This window comes from Enhydra lutris, unplaced genomic scaffold (genome assembly GCF_002288905.1).
Source record: "Enhydra lutris kenyoni isolate GAN:26980312 unplaced genomic scaffold, ASM228890v2 scaffoldscaffold55, whole genome shotgun sequence".
Classification (NCBI taxonomy): Eukaryota; Metazoa; Chordata; class Mammalia; order Carnivora; family Mustelidae; genus Enhydra; species Enhydra lutris.
In genome coordinates, this window is record NW_019154139.1 from 6,401,683 (window position 1) to 6,414,227 (window position 12,545).

General features: G+C 51.6%; 1 pseudogene; it reads right to left on the minus strand.

Moving 5' to 3' along the window:
• Positions 1 to 10,078: 10,078 nt before the first annotated feature.
• On the minus strand, positions 10,079 to 11,009 carry LOC111157694 (annotated as a pseudogene).
• Between the last annotated feature and the right edge of the window lie 1,536 nt (positions 11,010 to 12,545).

A 12,545-nucleotide genomic window follows, 5' to 3' on the forward strand; every position in this document is an offset into this window, starting at 1 on the left:
GCCCTCCCACAGAGACCAGGAGACAGGGACCCTGTCCCTCTGATGGTAATCCTCCCAAAGGGAATGGCCTTTGAGCATGTGGGCCTTTGAGAATGACGCTCTTGGGGTGGGGGCGATACACGTCTATCTGAGAGAGACAGAGGAAGGACTTAAATCGTAAACTTTCTCAAGTAACTGCTCTCGGGGCGTTCGGAGGCCTAGCTTCGGGGATTGCCTGGAATGGGCAGCCTGAGCGTGGTCAGGCAGGCATGTGAAGGGGGTTGAGGTCCGCATTCCTAGGGACAGCCGTGGGCAGCTGGAAACCACGCCTGGGTTTGTTCAAGTCTCTTGTGGGGTGGGTGAAAGGGACGGCCCCGCAAAGCGCAGGATTTGTGGGCTGCGGTGGAGGACCTCGGTTCAGCAAAGGGCAGAGTCTTCGTCACATGCTGTGGCAACCAGCAGGGACACCTTGGTCCTTTTCATGGCTGGTGGCCCCCCGTTGACGGACATTTTAGGATGGTGTGTTGAAGCTTTTATAAACCCAAGCTATTTTCAAGAAAACAGATATTTAAATGGAAATTGATTTTTCAAAAAAATGATGACTGCAGCATGTCAACACATAGTATGGGGGCGCCTGGGTGGCTTAGTCATGAAGCGTCTGCCTTCAGCTCAGGTCATGATCCCAGGGTCTTGGAATGGAGCCCCACATCAGGCTCCCTGCTCAGCGGGGAGCCTGCTTCTCCCTCTCCCGCTCCCCCTGCTTGTGTTCCCTCTCTCGCCGTGTCTCTCTCTGTCAAATATATAAATAAGATCTTTAAGGAAAAAAAATAGTACGATAATCAGTTTGAGATTGAGTTCTGTCGAAGGCTCCCGACCTGTGCTCCCTGCCCCAGGACTAACCTCGTATGTGTGGTAGGTCAGTTTTTACATCAGCCTCTGCACTCCGCTGTTCTGGGCTTAAATCCAGGTTCTGACACGGACAACATGTGAGGTGGTGACAGGTTACTCTTACCCTTGTTACCTGAGCCTGGGTTCTCCTCTTCTGGCTATTAGCCAAAAACGACATAGCCCTGGAGAGCACCTGGGTGCCTTAGCTGGTGAACTGTCCGTCTCTTGGTTTCAGCTCAGGTCAGGATCTCTCATGGGTTGTGAGATCGAGTCCCGGGTATGGCGCCCGGCTCTGCCCCTCCCCCCAGTAGCACGAAGGTGTGCCTGCTCTCTCAAAGAAATAAATAACATCTTTAAAATAAATGATCTTAGGGGCGCCTAGGTGGCTCAGTGGGTTAAAGCCTCTGCCCTCGGCTGAGGTCATGGTCTCAGGGTCCTGGGATCCAGCCCTGCTTCGGGCTCTCTGCTCAGCAGGGAACCTGCTTCCCCCTCTCTCTCTGCCTGCCTCTCTGCCTACTTGTGATCTCTGTCTGTCAAATAAATAAAATCTTAAAAACAAACAAACAAGGAAGGAGAACACTGGGGATAGTTCCCAAAGCAGTGTCTCCCCGAACAACAAAACTGGGGACGTTTGAAGCTAAGCGTGCACACGAATCACGAAGGGTCTCGTGCGGTGGGGAAGACAGCATCGAATTGCGACAAAAGTCATCTAAGGCGACGGAGAGCAGATCAGAGTGCCGAGGGCGGGCAAGGGTTGGCGTCATTAATTCTCTGGCTTGGTCAGTCTGGTATCTGGGCGCTCAGAGGGTTTAGATCCTGCAAAGATTGCTCAGAGATTGCTGGAGTGGCACATCAGTCTTCACTTTAAAAAAAATTTTTTTTGGGACGCCTGGGTGGCTCAGTTGGTTAAGCAGCTGCCTTCGGCTCAGGTCATGATCCCAGCGTTCTGGGATCGAGTCCCGCATCGGGCTCCTTGCTCATCAGGGAGCCTGCTTCTCCCTCTGCCTCTGCCTGCCATTCTGTCTGCCTGTGCTTGCTCTCTCTCCCTCTCTCTCTCTGACAAATAATTAAATAAAATCTTTAAAAAAAAAAAAAAAAAATTTTTTTTAAGGATTTTACTTATTTGAGGGGGAATGGTTCGGGGGGAGGGGTTATGTGTCTGCCCTCGGGAGGGGCAGAGGGAGACGCAGACGCCCCATGGAGATCTCACATTCTTTCCCAAGATGGCCAGGGACCTACAGTGACTTTTCTTATGTTCAAAAAGGTATGCTTTGGCTTTCTTTTTCTGGGGATCCCTAACTCTTTCTACCTACACCCTCTCCGTGCCTCCGTGTCCCCGACTGTAAAAGGGGGAATGTCATAGGGTTGCTGGGAAACTTAAGTTAGTCATCCATGTCCAACCCTTAATAATTGTTAACCAGCTTAATCTGATTTTTTTCTCCTCTCCCACAGCCCGGCCTGGAAGAGGGTCTGGAATACCTTCCCGTTCCTCATGTGTCTGCATCTTGAAGGCCTCCCCAGCACTCACTGGTGGTTATTTCAAGGGCACCTGTTCCTGAAACAGCTTGAGAATCCCACGGACTTGTCGTTAGGACGCAGGTGCTTCTTCATTACCAAGTTTAGTTCTCCAGGTACTACGTATCTGGTGTTCTTGTCCGCTCTCGGCTCCTCCTCTTTTCAGGAAACCGTTCAGCATTCGCTGAGGGTCTAGGCCTGTGTGGGACACACCGACGGGATGCGACGGAGTTTTTCTGGAAAGTACATACTTGCATTGTGGCTACTAGATTGCAGAACTCTGTCCGGTGCCAAAACATAGAGCGCAGGCAATGGCTTTGGTTCTAATACATGGCCTGCAGATCTAGAGGAGTCCGAATCTTCAAGGAAGGAGGAGTGTTTGTTGGTTGGTTTTACGATTTATCTATTTATTTTAGAGAGGGGGGCATGTGCACGCGCTTGTGAGAGTCGGGGCGCGGGGGGGGGGGTTGAGGGAGAGAAACTCAAGCAGACTCCCTGCTGAGCCACCCAGGTGGGCGGGGCCCCGAGGAGGCGGGGTTTGGAGGTAGGTCTTCAAGGACGCCTGGAGCTGGATGGTGACGTGGGGGACCAAGGCAGAAGGAAATATAGATAAACTTTAATGTCCTTATACCCTGCAGCCCATTGAGAAGTGCTGGAGATAGGCTCATTATAACCTTCCTCCGGATTCTGAGGCTTTAACATGGGAAAGTCCTCTTGGAACTTCCCCTTATCTTCACTTTTCCTAGCCCCAAGGTGTATAATCACTTGCTCTTCACAATCCCAGGGCTGCAGGGATCCCACAGCCACAGAAGCTCCTTCTGCCCCACCCCCCCAGGGCCCTGTCCCCAAGCCCTGTCCCCGCGCTTTCATAAAACCACCATTTTGCATCAAAGATATCTGGAGAATTCTTTCTCAGCTGTCAGCTCCGGACTGCACCGACTTTCCAAAACTGCGTGCATAGTCGACCTTGGCAGGAGACAGGTTCCCTGGGAGAGTGAGAGGCCGTGCTTGCCTGTGGGGGAGAATTCCTGTTTGGGGTCGGAGGGGTAGGGTGGCAGCAAGTTATGGGGGACTTTGGCAACTGAACACCTCTTTAGGGGCGCCTGGGTGGCTCCGTGGGTTAAAGCCTCTGCCTTCGGCTCAGGTCATGGTCTCAGGGTCCTGGGATCGAGCCCCGCATTGGGCTGTCTGCTCAGCAGGGAGCCTGCTTCCTCCTCTCACTCTGCCAGAGATCTTGTGATCTCCGTCAAATAAATAAATAAAATCTTTTTAAAAAACCACCTCTTTAGATATGGCAAAGAGAGGAAAGAGCACCTGTGTCTCTTAAGCCCCGTCTAGCCTAATGACAGCCCCCTACCGCAAGAACCTGTGTGAGGATAATAAGATCCACGGAACTGGGGTTCTGGGGGTTTCTCGCGAGAAGCAATCTATCTTTTAAGTGTCGACTTAGGTCTCCATTTTTGTCCTCAGTCCGGAGGAATCGTGAGCGGAACCGAGGCTGTAACATGTTTTACTCTTTCCCTGGGGAGAAGAAAATGCTGACCTCCCGACCCTGGGGATGTCTGACATTGACCTTTCTTTTATGGCCGTGTTTCCTCCACAAATCAGGAAGCCGCTGCATTTTCCCTTTCAAGAACACATTGCTGGGGCATCTGGGTGGCTCAGTGGGTTAAGCCTCTGCCTTCAGCTTGGGTCATGATCTCAGGGTCCTGGGATCGAGCCCCACATCGGGCTCTCTGCTCGGTGGGGAGCCTGCTTCCCTCTCTCTATCTGCCTGCCTCTCTGCCTACTTGTGATCTCTCTCTCTCTCTGCGTCAAATAAATAAATAAAATCTTAAAAAAAAAACAAAAACACATCGCCGTGACTGAACAGCTAGGCATCCGTTCCATACATGCTGAGATCCCCCGTCATGCATGCTATAGTAATAAGCCGCAACAGATCAACGGGGAAGTGTAATCTGGTCTTGTGGACCTGAAAATCAACCTGTAAATACAAGGAGAGCGGGCCAGGGGTTGGCAAACTCTGTAAAAGACCAGACAGTAAATACTTTAGGCTCTGGGGTCATTCATCTCTGTCATTGGAGGGTGAAAAGCAGCCATATATTTTTTTTATATACGTTGAGTGTGGCCTTCCTTATCAGTATCATTTTCACATAATTCAGTATACGTTTCTTTTTAAGATCTTATTTATTTGTTTATTTGAGAGTGCGCATAAGCGAGGGGAGCTGCAGAGGGAGAGGGAGAAGCAGACTCCCTGCTGAGCAGGGAGCCCAACACGGGGCTCGAACCCAGGACTCTGGGATCATGGCCTGAGCGAAAGGCAGACGCTCAACAGACTGAGCCACCAAGGCGCCCCTTGGTACACATTTCATACAATGGTCAAGTGTCATGAAACACCCTCCTTTTGATTTTTGTTCAACCATTTAGCAATGTATAAACCATACTTAGCTCCCAGGTCCCATGGAAACCAGTGGCAGAGCAGACGGGGGGCCATGGGCTGTAGTGGATGTGTTGAGTCCTAAAAGGACTGTTACAGATGGAGGCCCAGAATGCAGGGAAACAGGGTGGGCAGAGGTCAACCATTCCTGCAGGACCCGGCCGGGTTCAGGGGATGCTTCCTGGACGAGGGGAATTGCACACGGGTTTTGAAGGTTAAGTACTTGTTTGCCAAGGGGTCTGTTGAAGGGGGTGGGAAGCGGAGCTGAGTTCCAGGCTACTTGAGCAAAGGCACAAAGGCACAAAGGCACAAAGGCAAGCGGACCTGGACAAGGGTGTGGCGTGTTTGGAAGTGGGAGGGTTTGGCCTGGCTCCAGCATGGGAGCAGGGAACCTTGGAATGGTTGGAAGTGGGCAGGGAACTTGAGCCAAGTTTTGCAAAAGCCCTTTATTGCGGTGCCAGAGTGGATTTTATTCTCAGGCATTGGAAGCCTTACAAGTTTCTCAGTAGGGAAGTGATTCAAAGCTGCAGATATGGAGGCCTGGTTTGAGAAGGGGCGTGGGAATACTTAGTGGGAGGCTGGGCTGGCAGGGTAGGAACTGGCCTGAGGGTTTGTCCCCACAGGGGGTTGTGGGCTCTGCCAGCAACCAGAAGAGAGGTTTCTTCAGGTGGAGTCCAGGGAGGGAAGCCAAAAGCTCGGAGCCAGGTACAGTCTGCAGGGCACAGAGTGTGGCAGGAACTGGCACAGCACTCTGAGGACTGAGAGCAGGAGATGGGGCTGGGAGAGGTTTGCATGTGGAGGGGAGATGGGGGTGGGTGCCGGTGGAGGGGATAGCTGCTTCCCCAGCACCTGTAAGGGCCAGGTGGGGTCTTGGGAAAAGACGGCATTTTTTATTATAAAAATGACACTGAATCATTGTAAAAACCTAAGACAGAGATAGAGATATGGCCCCATGCCTGGGGGGACTTACCATGCAGGATTTGGTGTGTGTCCTTCTGACTCTCTGTTCTCTGCCCATGCAAATATACATATCACGTCTTTTCAAATAAAAAATAGAAAGCATACATATTTTCATGCAATGTACTCTTCTAAAGATTTTTTAAAAAGTATTTATTTATTTGTCAGAGAGAGAGCTAGCTTGAGTCGGGGGAAGGGCAGAGGGAGAAGCAGGCTTCCCACTGAACACGGAGCTTATGCGGGACTGGATCCCAGGACTGTGGGATCATGACCTGAGCCGAAGGCAGAGGCTTTAACCCACTGAGCCACCCAGGCAACCCTCCTTTTAAAGATTTTTATTATTATTTTTATTATTTATTTGACAGTACGAGTTGGGAGAAGGGGCAGGGGGACAAGCAGACACCCCGCTGAGCAGGGAGCCCAACTGGGGCTCAATCCCAGGACTCCAAGATCACAACCTGAGCTGAAGGCAGACCCAGAGGCTCTTGCAATTTACTCCTACTGAAAATATGTAAGTTGCAGACCTCTTTCCTATCTGTACAAAAAGATCTACCTCAAACTTTGTAACAGTTCTGTAGTTCCTTGGAGCATAGGTGTACCATGATTTATGGACTCATTCCCCTACTGCTGAGAATTTGAGTTGTCAACATCAATACGTCTTTTATTTGTTTTTTAAGATTTTATTTTTTATTTATTTGACAGAGAGCCCAAGCAGGGGGAGCGGCAGGTAGAGGGAGAAGCAGGCTCCCCGCTGAGCAGGGAGACCTATGTGGGACTTGATCTGAGGACCTCGGGATCATGACCTGAGCCAAAGGCAGACGTTTAACCGACTGAGCCACGCAGGCGCCCCTCAATTCATCTTTTAAACAATGCTGCAGTAAACACACAGTGGGCACACAGTGGCCCCTGGCAGGATGGCAGGCTCAGAACTTGGCTCACAGGAGTGCTGCCTGATGAGGGCCAGAGAGGGGAGCCAGTGGGGTGGGGCACCCTGACCACTCACAGGAGGGGCGGAACAGTGGGATTTGACTTGAGTCCTGAAGAAGAATCTGCAGGACCTGGTAGGGCAAATAAGGCAGGGGCAGGAATCAAACAAGGCATAAACGGGTTGTAGTCCCATCAGCAGATCCCACTGGCCTGATCTTCCAAATCAATCCCAGAGTCAGTCCATTCTGATCCCCCCACCACTACCCCAGCCTGGCCCCTGGGGCAGGGAAGTGGCCTCTCACTGGTCTCCGTACTTGTAGCCTGTTCTCCCCAGAGCAGATGGAATGATCCTTATAAAAGGTAAGACCAGGGGCGCTGGGTGGCTCAGTGGGTTAAGCCTCTGCCTTCAGGTCAGTATGATCTCAGGGTCCCGGGATAGAACCCCCCCCCCGCCCCCCTTTCGGGCTGCCTGCTCAGCAGGGAGTCTGCTTCTCCCTCTGTCCCTGCCCCTAGTCGTGCACGTACTCTCTCTCAAATAAATAAATAAAATCTTTAAAAATTAAATACATAAAAGGTAAGACGAGGCTACACTTCACCTCAGGATCCCTCAGGCTCCCCAGCTACTCAGAATTGAGTCCAGGCCTCCCGGGGCTCTGCGGGAGCTTGCCGCTTTGATCTTGGACCGCTCCATCTCAGGCGGTACCCCTGCATCCCCATCTCCCTTCCCAGCACTTGCCCCACGGGAGGGCCCTTCTTCTGCTTCCTGGATTTACGGTGGGTCTCCCTGCTGGCGCGGAAGCTTCCTGAGCCGGAGGACTTTGTCCCCTTCACTACTGCAATTATTCCCAGTGGGCTGAGCTGATTAGACTGAGCTGGGTGAAGACATCCAGCAGGTAGGGTGTATCACTGCCCCCACGACAGTCAGGAATGCCGATGGCGTATTGCATTTTGCTGATTCCATGGGCTTACTTAAAAACGGCGCAGTTTAAATAAACTTAAACAAAAGGTGGGATGGAGGCGGTGCCTGGCTGGCTCATTTGGAGGAGTGTGGAGCTCTCGATCTCTTGATATCTCGAGGCTGTGAGTTCAAAGCCCTCCTTGAGTGTAGCCACTAGTTGAAAAATCAATCACCACTCCCCCCCCCCCCCCCCCCCACTTTTTTGTTTTTTAAAACATTTTCTCCCCCAGAGCAAACGGCTCGGGGGCCCCGGGGGGGGGGGGGGGGGGGGGGGGAGGCTGATTTTAGCCAGAAATTCTAGGCTGTATCCTACAAACGCTGCTACCGGGGATGTGACTTCAGACAGATGCTTCACCACTCTGTCCCTCAGTTTCCTCATCAGGAAAGTGGGCCCAAGAATCTCATTTACATCCCATTTTGTTGTAAGGATTGAGTAAGTTAATGTATGTGGAGCGCTGGGAACCGTGCCCAGCGCAGAATTCACCAGCATTACTGTCTGCTGCATATGACTTTCCCGGGTAGTGCAGGGACAGGGGTGACAATGTAGGTCTCACTGCCCCCCACTGCCTGCCCCAGTAGGGGAGCCGAGTAATAAATACAATTGTGGGGTAATCCTCTGCCCCGTGGTGCGGTCAGGGAACCCTGGGCAGCAGCGCTCCCTGGAGGGCGGAGCTCCCAGGTGAGGAAAGATCCGAGGGGGTGGAGGCTGGCCTCTGTGCCCCTCCCATCCCATCCCAGCTCAGGCCCCATCTACAATCTGCGCTTCCGGCTCAGTGTCCTGGCTACACAGCGCCTTCTAGAATATTCTCCACTCCGCAGCCGTGACGTTGTCTGTCAGTTCCAGACCCCGGTCTGCATGATCCCCTCTGCGTGCTGTTCCTCTCTGGCTTACCACCACGCGGTTTCACGGGACTGGCATTTTTGGGTGTTTTGTTTTTTTTGTTAATCGGGCCTAAGGAAATGCCAGCCTCTCTCCTGCAACCGTGCTTGACCTCTGGGCTTTGCAGGCCAGGCTCCTTCCTACCCTAAGGGCTCTGCTTCTTGGTGAGACCTTCCCTTTCTGTCAACATACATGCCTGTGGCACTGGGCAGTTTCCTGATTTCCTGTTCACCCATTTGCCTGTCTCTCCCACTGAGCCAGTGTCCCAAGCATTTGGATATCAGGACCTTTATGCGCTTGTAAATATCAAGGACCCTTTATGTAGATTACATCTGTTGATATTCAAGCTGAGAAATTTTAAAGATACGCATTAGTGCATTTGAAAATTACAATAAGCCCATTAAAGATGAACATAAACGGCATATTTTTATGAAGAACAACTGTTTTTCCCCAAACAAAAAACACATAGAGTGGAATTTTACATTTTGTAAAATCCCTGGTTGGCTCTGGAAACACGAGGTTGTTAAGACATATTACTTACCCCTCAGTGCCTTTGCTCATGGTGTTTTTTTTTTTTAATAGTTTTTCTTTTTTAATAATATCCATAACATGAAATGTACTATTTTAACCATTTTCAAGTGTACACTTAAGTGGCACCAAGTGCATTCCCAGTGCTGTGTGACCGCCACCTCCGTCCCTCTCCAGGACATTTCATCCTTCCAAACTGAATTTCTGTCCCCAACTACACACCAGCGCCCCATTTTCCTGCCCCTCCTTTGCTTGTAGTTTTGGCCAAATAATAGGAATGGCTGTCCACTTTTTGGAATAGTGTTCTCTTCCCCCTAGTATTCCCGAGTACTTACTGTTGGCATCCCCAACGGCAAACATTTTGAATGCCTTCCATGTGAGGCCTAGTGTAGGTACACCACACACAGAGGACACACTCTGTCCTCAGGTAGCTGAGTTCAGCTAGATAGCAACATAGTCAAAAAGAACCATAAGAAATAGAGAACTGGGCCCAGAGCCAGGGAGCCTGGCTGGAGCCTTTGGAGGCTACTGGGGCAGGTCCTTGAATCCTCCGGCTTCACATGCCGCGCCCAGGAAAGTGGGTCAGGCATTCAGCAAATAGTGCTTCCTTATTTGCCTCCCAGAGGTTTTCATCCTCACATCGGATCCTGGGCATAAACTATGAAATGCTACAAGAATGCAAGTTCTGAAATAGGATGTCTAGTGACCTTCAGAACCCAATTTTTATCTTTTTTTTTTGTTAAAGCAAAAACTATTTTTTTTTTTAGGTTTTATTTATTTATTTGACAGACAGAGATCACAAGTAGGCAGAGAGGCAGGCAAAGAGAGAGGGGAGGAAGCAGACTCCCCTCTGAGCAGAGAGCCCGATGTGGGGCTCGATCCCAGGACCCTGAGATCATGACCTGAGCAGAAGGCAGAGGCTTTAACCCACTGAGCCACCCAGGCACCCTAAGGCAAAAACTATTTTTAAGAAAAAGTGTGTTTTCTCATTTTCTATTCTTGGCATAATTTAATTCTTCCCAGTAGAACCCAAACCTCCTGAACCCCTTTCAGTGTCATCTAAAACTGGAACTTCCTCTATTTCTGGATAAAAAAATCCATTCACAAATGAGTTGTGCGATCTGATCGCCCTTTTTGACTTCAAACTTTTCTTTGCCAAAATTAAGTAGTATGATGCCCACATTTCCTCTATAATCTTCATCTAGGATGCCAGCTCCTGCATCAATGGAGTATTTTGCAGCCAAACCAGAATGGGGAGCTACTCTTCCATAGTACACAGAAGGAAAAGTTACCTGAATGTCCTTTTTTTTTTTTTTTTAGATTTTATTTATTTATTTGTCAGAGAGAGAGAGAGTGAGCACAGGCAGACAGAGTGGCAGGCAGAGGCAGAGGGAGAACCACGCTCCCTGCTGAGCAAGGAGCCAGATGTGGGACTCGATCCCAGGACGCTGGGATCATGACCTGAGCCGAGGGCAGCCGCTTAAGCAACTGAGCCACCCAGGCGTCCTATCAATGTCCATTTTTACAAGGGCCTCCTCCACAGGGGGTAGTGTCTAATCATAGGCAACGTACAAGTCGTGGCCCGCATGGACCCCTTGGTCAGGGCGGTGGCGCGCTCTGAGAGCCGGACAAAGCGAAACCGTGTGCTGTCCTCCCCAGGCCCGCGTGTCTTGCTGGGGAGATGGTGGGTGTCGCTTCAGAGCAGGGCATGGCAGAGCAGAACGAGAGAAAAGACAGCAGCAGAGCGAACAAATGGACACCCCCAATTTTTATCTTAAAATAGATGATATTCTTCCTCCCTGATTCGATGTCAGAAATGTACAGTCTTTTTGGTCCCTTGGAGAGGCCGGCATCATCGTAAACGGCGTAGGGTGGACAGACAATCCCAGCACAGGACAATCTAAGTGATGCGTAAGGTTTTATACTTTTTTTCCTAAAGGTTTTATTTATTTGTCAGAGAGAGGAAGCAGAAGCAGGGGGGAAACAGACTCCCCGATGAGCAAGGAGCCCCATGTGGGACTCAGTTCCAGGACCCTGGGATCAGGACTGGAGCGGAAAGCAGACGCTTAACTGACTGAGCCCCCCAGGCATTCCCCAGGTTTTACACTTTTTTTTTTTTTAAAGATTTTATTTATTTTATTTATTTGACAGACAGAGATCACAAGTAGGCAGAGAGGCAGGCAGAGAGGGGGAAGCAGGCTCCCCGCTGAGCAGAGATCCTGATGCGGGGCTCGATTCCAGGATCCTGGGATCATGACCCCAGCGGAAGGCAGAGGCTTTAACCCACTGAGCCACCCAGGCGCCCCAGGTTTTACACTTTTTAAACACTGATAAGAATAGGATCAAGGGGAGAGGCGCCTGGGTGGCTCAGTCCCTTGAGCCCCGGACTCCTGGTTTCTGCTCAGGTCATGACGTCAGGGTGGTGGGATCCAACCCCGCCTTAGGGTCCACGCTCAGCTTGGCGACTGCTTGTCCCTCTCCCTCCGCTCCTCCCCCGGCCCTTTGTTCTCCTGCTCTCTTGAATAAAAAAAATTTTTTAAATCTTAAAAAAAAAAAAAAAAAGGATCAAAGAGGCCCAACAAAGTGCTGAAAGAATCATCCATTCCATGACAGCTTGTACCAAATCTGTGTGTGATCGCTGGATTTCCCCCAAAGCCCTAATGAATGTGTTTGGGGCCTTCTCTTTCTTTGGGTGAAATTAACATTTCTGCTTGAGCCAGAAACTAATTTTTTCTTTTACTTTTTCCTCTCCCGCACTTTCTCAGGGCTTTGCCACCGATGCCCCATGCCCCCCCCCCCCCCCCCTTTCTGTCTCTCCCCGCCCCCCCCCCCCCCCCCCCCCCCCCCCCCCCCCCCGCCCTCCTGCGCTCCTGCGCTCCTGCGCTCCTGCGCTCAGGCACCTTCCCAGCCTCCCTGCTTGTTGCGCATGCGCATCTCCAGCTGCCCCACTCTCCTTGCCTGCTCTCACACACGGGAGGCTCACCTCTCAGACTGACTGACCCCGCACAGCTGGCCGCAGCTCTCCTCGCGCCCGAGCCCCACAGCCGTCCATTCCTCCTTCTCCTTCACCCCCGAGCGGAGCTGCCACGAGCTGCCATGGGCTTTGCGACAAAATAGATGCAGAGTCCATCCGTCCGTGGGCGTGTGGGTGCGGCCGGACCGGTGGAGCCACCCTCCGGCTCCCCTCTGGACCGGTGCCGTAGTCCCCCCAGCGGGAGTCCCCCCCCCCCCCCCTTCGTCTGCTGGAGTTTGTTCTCAGCAGCTGCTCCGAACCTCGCTGCGGCAACCGCTCGTCCCTCCAGGAAGCCCGCGCTCTTCCGGTGACCTCTCGAGTCCCGAGTCCCGCTGGAGGGGCCCCAGGCCCCGTCTGAGCTCATCCGCTGCCCTTAATCTTGTTTGTTGTTCTCCAGCCACTCCGGCCTCAGGGGACGTGAGGCATATGCCCTCCTTACCCGGGTCGACCCCGTGAGCAGGAG